General features: G+C 39.2%; 1 protein-coding gene across 1 annotated transcript in view; it reads left to right on the forward strand.

Moving 5' to 3' along the window:
- The first annotated feature begins 120 nt into the window (after positions 1 to 120).
- Positions 121 to 11,794, forward strand: part of LSM14A (LSM14A, mRNA processing body assembly factor) — a 69,131-nt gene continuing 57,457 nt past the window's right edge. Inside the window, exon 1 of the mRNA XM_008069505.1 lies at positions 121 to 148. The gene's annotated coding sequence lies outside the window, so the exon portion shown is untranslated. The remainder of the gene's footprint in view (positions 149 to 11,794) is intronic.

Here is an 11,794-nt window from a genome sequence, read left to right on the forward strand (position 1 = left end):
ATACGTGTCTTCCAACTCCGGGATTCGGGGGTTCTGTCGTCTTCCCGCAACACAAAGCCGGAGTCGTCCGAGAATTTTTCCGCCCAGCTGGAGTTTAGTGCCGATTCGTGGGTTCCGTAGCACTCATTTTCTCACGTTCTTAATTTCAGTGCGTTTCGATATTCCTCAGGTGAACTCTAAGTAATGTGCTAAAACTTTGGAGTTGCTGTGCAAGGCCAGCATTCTCAAAATGCCATTGGTACCGTCGAGCAGATCGCATCTCCCTTGTCTCGTCTGTGGTATTTACCTGTTAAACCGGAATCCTTCTCCCAAGCCTGTTGTGCAACCATCTTCTTAGGGTGCGCGTTCAAAGCGCTTGCTGCTGTCCCGACCACCCCCGTTCCTGGAAACCTAGTGGAGAGGAGGGTTCAAGCTTGATCCAGAACCCTTGTTCAAAAGGCAGGTCTGAATGGTCAGGGGGCGCCGGCCGATCCCCCGGGTGCTCGCCGGGAAAGGGAGCTCGGCGGTGGAGAAGGTGTCCCTACCCCGTGGTATCTGGCATCGCTAGGGTCTCTGTGGGTTTTGTTTCCGTTCACACGTGCTGGGGCCTTACTCTTAGCCCGGAAACCAGAAAGAAAATAAACTTTAGCTCCTTATCGAAAGGAAATCAGTTGGAAATACTTAGGAGGAAGCAAGATAATTTTCTCAGCACATTTGGTAGAAGTGGGAACGGCATAGCATGGTAGGGACAGAGGCCCAGGGATAAGGGGTAACATTTTCTGAATCTGTAAACTTTTAAAAATTGTTAACGGATAGGAGAGTAGTTTCACAGTATCAAGTATTTAATGATATCTTTTGGATGTTCTGGTAGATTCTTTGACTAGCACTGGTGTTGGGACAGATCTTATACTTTTGAACAGAACTGTACACCATAAAAAAGTAGTATGAGAGGTTCTACAATTGGATTGTGGTGATGGTTGCACGACTTTGTAAATTTGCTAAAAATCATTGAATTACACATACACTTTTAAAAATTACCAAGTCTGTTTTTGATAGTATGAAAAACCAGGGAGTACCCCAAAATTTCCCTCTTCGCCTTGTGAAGCATTGTCTTGTGACACAGATTACCTCATTAAAACACCAGTAGTTTAGCTCCTAATCATCTTTTTAGAAATCCACTGTACCTCAGAATACATGACCGTATTTAGTGGTTATTAAAGACCTGTCCAGTGATACTTCTTAAGTAACTGAGTTTTTGCTTGGCCTTATTTTAAAATTATTTTTATACTAAATTTCTTTTTTTAACAGATGAATATTTAGCGTTAATTTTTATGACTCTATGAAATTATGAAAAAGGATCTGTAAAGTGCTTGGTGAAACCACATGTTGGTTGAAAACAATATTTCTCATAAAGTAGTTTAATACATTTTTAAAAAACATATTTTACCTAATCTGAATTTAAAGGTGTCTTGCAAGTTTAGTGACTCAGTGAGTTGGCTGTACTACCTTTACTCCTCACAAAGAAAAATCATACATTAAAAAAGTTTCTAAAGTATTCATTTTAGCCTTTTAAAAAACTATATACATAACCCTTTTTTGCAAGAACCTAAACACATCTATATTTTAGTAACCCACATTTTAAAAAACTTATCTTTTCAGCAGCTTTTGGAGTCAGTACTTTATTAGTTTGTAATAGAGTTAAATTCATATAACAAAATATAATTTGTTCCTTGTATCATCACTTGATAAATACATGAATACAGCAATAAAAAACATTTTTAATCATTGAATTTATGTTTGTACTTAGTGACTTTGATATTTCATACCACATCAAAATATGCTTTTTCTTAAGCAAAATTAATGTTTAACAGGTTTGGAGAATTTAATTTTGTGTACAAATACTGGAGTTATTAACTTTTAATTTATTATTCTACATGGTATCATCTAATCTAAAACTACTTTGTAACTTTCCAGTCAGCACTGGACACTGATTTCAAATTTCAAGATTAGAAGTGAAGAGTTCAATCTTAAGTTTTTGAGAATTTACACAACTTGTTGAGTAATTTGATATCTGAAAATTACACCTTCCACTTCACAATTTGGATAAAGAATAGGTAGTTCAACAAAGCAAAGCCAAAGTTTATCATGAAATTTAGAACAGTATGTATTTGGTTATAGAGCTCTCTATTACTCTCTTTAAATGATGGATTAAGAGTTAATCTCTTTGAATAACATTCTTAGAATTCTCTTTAGAATTTTCCCCCTCTCTGAGGAGAGTGTTATTGTGAAACATAACTATACATGCTGAAAAGATACATAAGATAAAAATGAAATATTTTAAACATAGATCCTTGTAACCACCACCCAGGACAAGACAGACATTGCCAGTATCCCAGAAGCTTCCCACCACCTGCATCTTTTTGTCACAACTACCACCTTCTTAAGCTAGATATAGATGTTGTTCTGATATTTATAGTTTTACCATGTGAGTTTACATTCCTAAATAATAGAGGTTAGTTTTAACCATCTTTGAACTTTGTGTAAGTGTGGGTTTTTTTTGTTTTTGTTTTTTTTGCTTTTGTTACATAGTATTCCACCATTAATACAGCACATGTTTATCCTTTCTGCAGTTGTGTGGATAGTTGATGTTTAGATTGTTTGCATTTTGGGGTTATTAGGAACAATGCTTTTATAAACATTTATGTTTAAGTGCACATATGCATGTTTATGTAGTTTTCTTGAGTTTATACTTGGGAACTTGAATTGCAGGAACATGGGAAATATACATTTTTATCAGGCAGTGCCAAGCTGCTTTCCAAGATAGTTGTATTCTAGTTTGTACTTCAATTATTAGTACATAATAGTTCTAGTTGTTCCATATCCCTCACGAACAATGCTTGGTATCAGATATTTTAATTCTAGCAAATCTAGGTGCTATGTAGCTGTATGTGGTTTTAATCTTCGTTTCACTTACTGCTAATGATATTGAACACCTTTTCATATCTGGGCCATGTGGATTTCATCCTTCATGAAGTTCTTTTGAAATCTCTTGCCCCCCCCTTTAAAATTGAAATGTATATCGTTTTAGCGTCCTATATTCTGAATATGAATCCTTTGCTGGATGTATGTGTAGCAAACATCTTTTCCCATTAATAGTTTATTTCAATGAACAGAATTTCAGCATTTTAATGTAAACATGTTTGTCAGTCTTTTATGGCTAGTGCGTTAGTATTTTCCCCTTTTTTTTTCATCATGGAGATACTTTGATTTTTTTTTTTTTTTGAGTTGGGGTATCACTGTGTCACTCAGGCTGGAGTGCAGTGGCATGCTTACAGCTACCACAACCACAGCCTGCAGGACTCAAGCAATCCTTCCACCTCAGCCTTCCAAGTAGCTGGAACTACAGGTACTCACCACCATACCCAGCTAATTTTTTGGTTTATTGTAGAGACAAGGTCTCACCAAGTTGCCCAGGCTAGTCTTGAGCCTGTGGACTCAGCTTTCCTCTCGCCTCTGCCTCCCAAAGTGCTGGGATTACAGGAGTGAGTCACCATGCCTGACTGATTATTTTTTTGAAACTTTTTTTGTTTTGGATTTTTACATTGAGGTCTATAATATACCTAAGATTGATTTTGCATGAAGTAATCCAATTTTTAATTTAATAAGGGGCTCACTTGGTTTATATGGTTCATATTAAAATGTAAAACCTTTACCTTGGATATTACTTGTAATTTAAATATATCTTTTTTTTTTTTTTGAGTTGGAGTCTCACTCTGTCACCCAGACTGGAGAGCAGTGGCATGCTCACAGCCACCCCAGGGTCGACTTACTGGGCTCCGGTGATCCTTCCACCTTGGCCTTTCAAGTAGCCGGAACTACAGGCGCACGCTACCATGCCCATCTAATTTTTGATTTATTGTAGAGAGGAGGTCTTGCCAAGTTGCCCGGGCTGGTCTCGAACCCGTGGGCTCGGGCAATCCACTCACTTCAGCCTCCCAAAGTGCTGGGATTACAGGCTGAGCCACCGAGCCCAGCCCTAAATATATCTTAAACTATATACTACTCTTGAAATTTTTGGCTAGTTACATTTGATGTGATATATAATTAGGGTGAGCATATGACCTGGTTTGTCCTGGTGGAAAGTCCATGTTTGTGCCTGTTCTGGCATAATTATTAAAAACATCCCTTTTCTTTCTTGAAAATGTTCCAGTTTGAATAATAAATTGTATGGTCACACTGTGTAATTAAAAACCTAATTGCAGAGGTACTGCTAAATGGGTGATGCCCTTTATTTTCTGCTGGAGATTTCCCAGGCTAGCTCTAGTTCTTCAAAGTGAAACTGAGGTAAGCTTGATGGACTTTGATCCTTGAAACCTAAGTAAATGTCAAGAAGTCATAAAGACAACCTGGAAAGACTTTGGTTTCAGTCTGTTTAGTATGTTAATAGATTATCTGAGTTGCATTTTGTTTCTGCAGTTTGTTGCAATTTGTAGTCTTTTGTCACAGCGCTAAGCTTATTTTCCTCCTAACACTGATCATGACCTGCACTCAGTCTTCACTGCATTTGTGGTTTTTTTTGTCTTCACTTTCCCTTTCACCTCCAGAGTCTGAGCTCCTGGGGTGTTTATTTAATGAGAGAGTAAATGACAATTATTTAACATTTTAATTTATTAATCATGTAGAAGGCTGGGTGTGGTGGCTCAAGTCTGTAATCCCAGCACTTTGGGAGGCGGAGGTGAGAGGATTGCTTGAGTCCAGGGGTTTGAGATCAGTCTGGGCAACTTGGCAAGACCTCATCTCTACAATAAATAAAACAAAATTAGCCAGGCGTGGTGTCATGCACATGTAGTTCCAGCTTCTTGGAAGGCTGAGGCGGAAGGATTGTCTGAGCCCAGCAGGTCAAGCCTGCAGTAGCCATGAGGTTGCCACTGCACTCCAGCCAGGGCAAAGAAGTGAGATTCTGACTCAAAAAAAAAAATACTGTAGAAGTTTCTTGGGAAGACCTCCAAATGATGTTTTTCCATGTTCACAATTGTATTTCCTTTTAAATTTAAGATAGACCCCCAGTAAGAAATGTTGAAAAATTGCAGTGAGTAGGGATGCAGGAGGATGGATTCTAATGACGTAGTTAACGTTATTGGGGAGACAAACTTTTACCTTGTGACTCAATTGCTATAATTTTCACTGAAATTTAAAGGAAAAGGAAAAAAGAAAGAAAACAGTTCAAGGAAAGAGTCAGTTCAGGATTTAGGAGGAAAGTATAAAGTGGTGACATGCATTAATAGTTTGTAGGATAGTTCCAGTTATGTTTGCACCTGTGTCTGTAAGTGAATAGGATGCTTAAATAAAATAACTACAATTCTTATGTAAAGTAAAGAAACTTTATAGTTAGCATATCTAGATAATCAGTCAAATGGAAATCAGGTTGCCACTGCACTGGGGAAAGAAACTTTATGAAGAATGATTCTGTAAGCCAGTTGCCTTTAAAATGATTTGTCCTAGCCAGGATTCACCAATCCACTCGCCTCAGCCTGTAATCCCGTGCTTTAGGAGGCTGAGGCGAGTGGATTGCCTGAGGCCGTGGGTTCAAGACCTGCCTGGGCAACTTGGCAAGACCTCATCTCTACAATAAATCAAAAAATTAGCCGGGCATGGTAGCACGCAACTGTAGTTCCAGCTACTTGGAAAGCTGAGGTGGAAGGATCACCGGAGCCCAGCAGGTCGAGGCCGCGGTGGCCAGGAGCAGCCACTGCACTCCAGCCTGGGCAACAGAGAGAGATTCCAACTCAAAATAAAAAAAATAAAATAAAATGATTTGTCCTTAAAATCAAGCGATAAGTGGAAGGATCTAAAAACAGGTGAATTGTTAACAGATTTCTTTAATCATCTATGAAGTCTTGTCCATTTGCATAGCTTAATTAGCTTAATCTTGATCGTTAATTAGCTCCATAGTCCTAAACTATGACCTAACTGGAGGTAGTGGAAGACTTTGTATGATGGATAAAATACCTGTGAGGTGCTTTATTGATTTCTCGAATGGCTTGGAGATTAAATCTAGCAATTCACAAAAACACAATCTAGAATGACAAAGATCTAGTGAAACTTTAAGCTGCTGCTTCTTTTGGTTGCCCTATTTAGTGAGGTTGCCAGATTTGGAACCTTGGAAACAGTTTGTTGTTGCTATGTAGTCCACAGAATTACTTGGTAATTCTGGGAGTCTGAAGTCAGGTGCCAAAAACTTTTCAATTTCTAGTAGAGTAAGATAAGCCATGACTTTCTGGATCAGTAGACAAAACAACATAATCTCAAAGGAAAAAAATTAGTTAAAGGAAGAAAATAGAGTAAAGAAATCTTATCTGTGCATGATACACATAGCAAGAGTTTTGTATTTAACTCAGTACTGTAGTAACTACAGGTAGTTCAACTTGAATTTACAGAAACAGTTTGCTTTTATTTTTTTCTCATGATGTCATAAAGTGATACATTAATTAGCCATTTTAAAAACTGGATATCATTGAAGTCAATTTTTTATTTTTATTTTTATTTTTGAGTTGGAGTCTCACTCCATCACCCAGGCTGGAGTGCAGTGGCATATTCACTACCACCCCAGTGTCGACCTGCTGGGCTCTGGCAATCCTTCCGCCTCAGCCTTCCAAGTAGCCGGAACTACAGGCATGCACTACCACGTCCGGCTAACTGTTGATTTATTGGAGAGACAAGGTCTCACCCTGTTGCCCAGGCTGGTATCAAATCACTCACCTCAGGCAATCCACTCGCCTCGGCCTCCCAAAGTGCTGGGATTACGGGCTGAGCCACTGAGCCTGGCCTGAAGTCAATTTTTTAATGGATAAAGTGTGAGTTGGCCTGTAAAAATAATTTATTCACAAGGGTCTTATTATAGTTTTATGGGTTTTTTATTTACTTGTTTGTTTCTGGAAGAAAACGTGAACCAAAATGTGTAGCCATTGGAGTCCTTAGCAGCTTTTTGGCCTTGGACAAATTACATAATGCTAACTTTACCTTCTTTATCTTTTCATACCCATCTTTAGAGTCACTCTGGTGATTAAGTAAGGTGATAGTTAAAAAAGGAAGTTTAATGTTGGTGTTTAATAGAGAGTGGGTATTTCATTCTTATTTTCCACCATCATCTCCATCTCTGTCTAGGTGCTGCTGTAGTCTGTACTTTCAACCTTACTACCTTTCACTGTCTTCTCATTCCCCTCATAACCTTATTTCCCTCTTTATCCTGCTTAAACTCCATGAGCAAGCCAGGCTCGGTGGCTCAGCCTGTAATCCCGCGCCTCTGGGAGGCTGAGGTGAGTGGATCACCTGAGCCCGCAGGCTCGAGACCCACCTAGGCAACTTGGCGAGACCTCATCTCTACAATAAATCAAAAATTAGCCAGGTGTGGTAGTGCACACCTGTAGTTCCAGCTACTTGGAAGGCTGAGGCTGAAGGATCGCTGGAGCCCAGCAGGTCGAGGCTGCGGTGGCTGGGAGCGGCCACTGCACTCCAGTCTGGGCGACAGAGTGAGACTCCAACTCAAAAACAAACAAACAAACAAAAAAACCTCACAACTCTGTTTATATCAACACAGACGTGGTAAACGGTTTCACTCTGAGTATGTGTTCACTAGCCTCAGCAGTCATGGTCACTTCCTTAGCAGCCAAACTGTATTTCCATAGTCCATTCATTTGATTTTTCTACATGGCTAATCTATTCCAACTTCATTTCAGCCTGTTAACCTTGCTTTTTATTTAACTGAGAAAAGAATAGCAAACAGAAGATAATTTTTATAAACTTATCCTGTATGTACCCGGTTACCTGCATTTGTGCCCCAAACCTCCTCTATTTTTTTTCTGGCCAATATAAACTGTTCTGTCTAAGACTGCACTTCCACTTGTATAGTATCCATCCCGTCTTTGCAATTTTTGACACTCTCTCTTCAGCTTTTCTTTTCCTAATGAAGATTTCTGTCTGCTTACAGATAATGCAGTTTTTTCCGTCTTAAAACAACAGAATACCCCACTACACTTTAACTGCATTTCCTCTTTTCTACTTATTGCCCCATTTCTATTCTTTCCTTTATAGCAAAACTCCTTGAAGAAACTACACCCTCAGTGTTTGTGGTTTTTTTGTTTTTTGGTTTTTTTTTGAGTTGGGGTGTCTCACTGTTCCCCAGACTGGATTGCAGTGGCGTGATCATGATGATCACATCGTGGCTCACAGCAACCTCGATCCTTCCACTAGCATCCCAAGTAGCTAGGACTACAGGTGCATGCCACCACAGCTGGCTAGTTTTCTTTGTAGAGATGAGGTTTTGCTTGCTGTGTTGCCCAGGCTGGTCTCGAACTTCTGGGTTCAAGCAATCTGCTTACCTCAGCCTCCCAAAGTGCTGGAATTATAGGCATGAGCCATTGCGTCCAGCCTCCATTCATTTTGAACCCACTTTATTTAGGTTTTTATTCCTAAAGATGAGAAACTTCTTATCAGAGTTACCAAAGACTTCCATGTTGCTAAATTCAATGGTCAGTTCTTGACCTGTCAGCATTATATGGCACAATTGGTCAGTTCTCTTATGAAGCATTTTTTTCACTTGACCTTGTGCTGGTGTTTTCTTGTATCTCATTAGTTGCCTCAGTCTCCTTTGTTGATTCTTCAACTTCCAAACCTCCAAGTATTGGAGAGCTCCAAGGCTCAGTTCTTGTTTTCCCCTCTCTCTGTATTTTAAAAATTATTTATTATTTTATCATCTGTACTCTTGATGATCTCATCCATCCAGACGTGCTTTCAAATCCTGTCTGTACACCACTGACTCCTGTTTCTCACCTAGACCTCTGCTCTGAACTCCCGTCTTGTATGTTCAGTTGCCTCCTTAGCATCCCACCTGGAGGGATGTCTAATTAGAAATCTCAGTTCAACATGTCCTGACTCTGTTATTCCATCAGCCTTCCCCATTTAATTGTAGTCGGTAAGGCCAAAAACCTTCGTCATCCTTAATTCCTTTCTTTCTCACGCTTCATATGTAATCTGAACCTGTCAGCTCTGCTTTCAAAATAAATGCAGAATTAGACCTCCTACCATCTTCTCTACTCTGGTCCCTCATCTCACCAGTTTATTCAAAGATGCTCAGGGGTTCCTGTTTCTTGTTTTCAATTTTGTCCTTTCAGTTGAATCTTTCCTCTTCCTCTAGTTTTACTTTAGTTCTTCTTGGTAATTAAAAAATATAATACATGGGATATGTGGGTGACAGATTTTCCTAGTGAACCTATATTTTCTTGATAGCTTTACTGTCATTCCAAATCAAGAATCCTTTTTCTTTTTGTTAGTGGGTGCTAGAAATTTGTTATCTAGAATAATGTCACATACAATACATTCTAAAATGTAAGAATCATTTTTTTCTTTTTTGAGTTGGAGTCTCACTCTGTCGCCCAGACTGGAGTGCAGTGGCCACTCCTGGCCACCGCAGCCTCGACCTGCTGGGCTCCGGCGATCCTTCCGCCTCAGCCTTCCAAGTAGCTGGAACTACAGGCGTGCGCTACCACGCCTGGCTAATTTTGATTTATTGTAGAGATGAGGTCTCGTCAAGTTGCCCAGGCGGGTCTCGAACCCGTGGGCTCAGGCAATCCTCTCGCCTCCACCTCCCAAAGTGTAGTTTGTTGTCTCCTAACATTCTACTGTGACTGATGACAATGTGATTCTCATTGTTTCTATGTGAACCTTGTGAATCTGAAGATTCAACTCTTTTAAAATCTAAAACATTCAAAAAAAAATCTAAAACATTCATTCTTTCCCTCACTCTATCTCTGTCTGAGATTAGTTTCTATTTTGTTTCAGCCCGCTCCCCATACTTGGTGTTCTTTATTTATTTATTTAACTTCTAATGGATGCATTTATCCTCTTTTTTTCCTCCTCTTATATTTTCTATCACTGTCTTTGGTTTTATCATTTGGGAGATTAAAATATAAAACCAACTGTAAGGAAGAATGTCCAATTGAAAGCAGGTTAAAGAGTGAAGATTAACTTTAGACTGCTGAGTAAGGTAGCAGACTAGACATGCTTTTTACTTTTCCTCCTTGTTGATAAATCCTATCAAAACTATATGAAAATGATTTTTTTTAAAGGCATAAACCCAGAAAGAACAGAGTAGATTTGGACAGGAGACAGCATCAATAAAATTTTGAAGGCTGAAAAGCAAATAGTTGAGTTTAAATGACTTTTTAGCAAAATTGAGAGAGCTGCAACATAAGTAGGCAGTGTGTAAAGCCAAATAATCATCTAATTTACTTCTCAGATTCTTAAAAGGTTCAGGAATTGACATTAACAGATACAGCAGTAACCAAAAGACTGTGAAATAATTGGGGATGAATAGGTGTACCTAAAAATTGGAGGATTAACTCTGTTTGTTTAAACCGTGGTCAGATCTTCAAATCCCCTTTTGCACTTAATACAGCAGGATTCCCTGGATCTCTGGAGAGGAGCAAGTCGAGGTTCTGGAGAAATGTGGGCACAGTGGAGAACATAGGTACCACACTAAAGACAGCATTAAATGATCGAATGCTTGCTAGATGCTGAGACATCAGTCTATTCCGCTCTTACTAAAATGGTGGGTTACTTTATCAGGAATTAATGTTAAATTTTATTAAATGTCATGTTAGCAACTATTTCTGGTTGTTTTTTCTCTTTTGCTCTTTTTAACAGTTTACTGAGTGTAATTTAAATACTGTAAAATTTACCTATTGTAAATATACAATACAAAGAGAATTGTGCAGTTTTAGAACAGTTCCATCAACCAAAAAGTTTCTTTGTGCCTGGCTAGTCAGTATTTGCTCCCACCTTCAGTCCAGGCAACCAGTGATCTGCTTTCTGTCTGTAAATTTTGCTTTGTATTTACTCTTTTTTGCTTTTAATATGTAATAAAATATATTACTGTATAACATGTAAATTATACTGACTGATTTTCTAACATAAAAAATTCTTGCTGGGCTCGGTGGCTCAGCCTGTCATCCCGCACCTTTGGGAGGCTGAGGTGAGTAGATTGCCTGAGCTCGCGGGTTCGAGACCCGCCTGGGCAGCGAGACGTCATCTCTACAATAAATCAAAAAATCAGCCGGGCGTGGTAGCGCATGCCTGTAATTCCGGCTCCTTGGAAGGCTGAGGCAGAAGGATCGCCAGAGCCCAGCAGGTCGAGGCTGCGGTGGCCGGGAGCGGCCGCTGCACTCCAGTCTGGGTGACAGAGTGAGACTCCAACTCAAAAAAAAAAAAAAAAACCAAAAAAAAAAAAATTCTTGCACTTTTACAAACATTAAATTTAAAATAACTATTTTATCTGTATTTATATAAACTTGAATAATTACTATCTATACCAAGTTCTTTACATGGAGTTCATGGATGAATCTCAGGGAGTTCAGACCCCCTGAAGTTAAAAGCAGATTTTGTTTATATCCGTAAACATTTAGGGGGAGGGTTCATAGACTTTGTTTTCCAAGAACCAGGTAAATAAAAATAAAACGTACTTTCTCCATGCCTAAGATAAAAGCTTTAATGTGTCTTAACTTTTCTCTCTTTGCCCCATTTCCCATGTTTTATCTGATTTGGGGTTTAAATAACGGAGTCATTATTATGTTGCTTGTGTTTTTGTTTTTTATTTTTATTTATTTATTTATTTTTTTGAGTTGGAGTCTCACTCTGTCACCTAGACTGAAGTGCAGTGGCCGCTTCCGGCGACTGCAGCCTTGACCTGCTGGACTTCGGCGATCCTTCTGCCTCAGCCTTCCAAGTAGCTGGAACTACAGGCGCGCGCTACCATGCCTGG

This window comes from Carlito syrichta, unplaced genomic scaffold (genome assembly GCF_000164805.1).
Source record: "Carlito syrichta isolate Samal-C Ts95f unplaced genomic scaffold, Tarsius_syrichta-2.0.1 Scaffold111373, whole genome shotgun sequence".
NCBI lineage: Eukaryota > Metazoa > Chordata > Mammalia > Primates > Tarsiidae > Carlito > Carlito syrichta.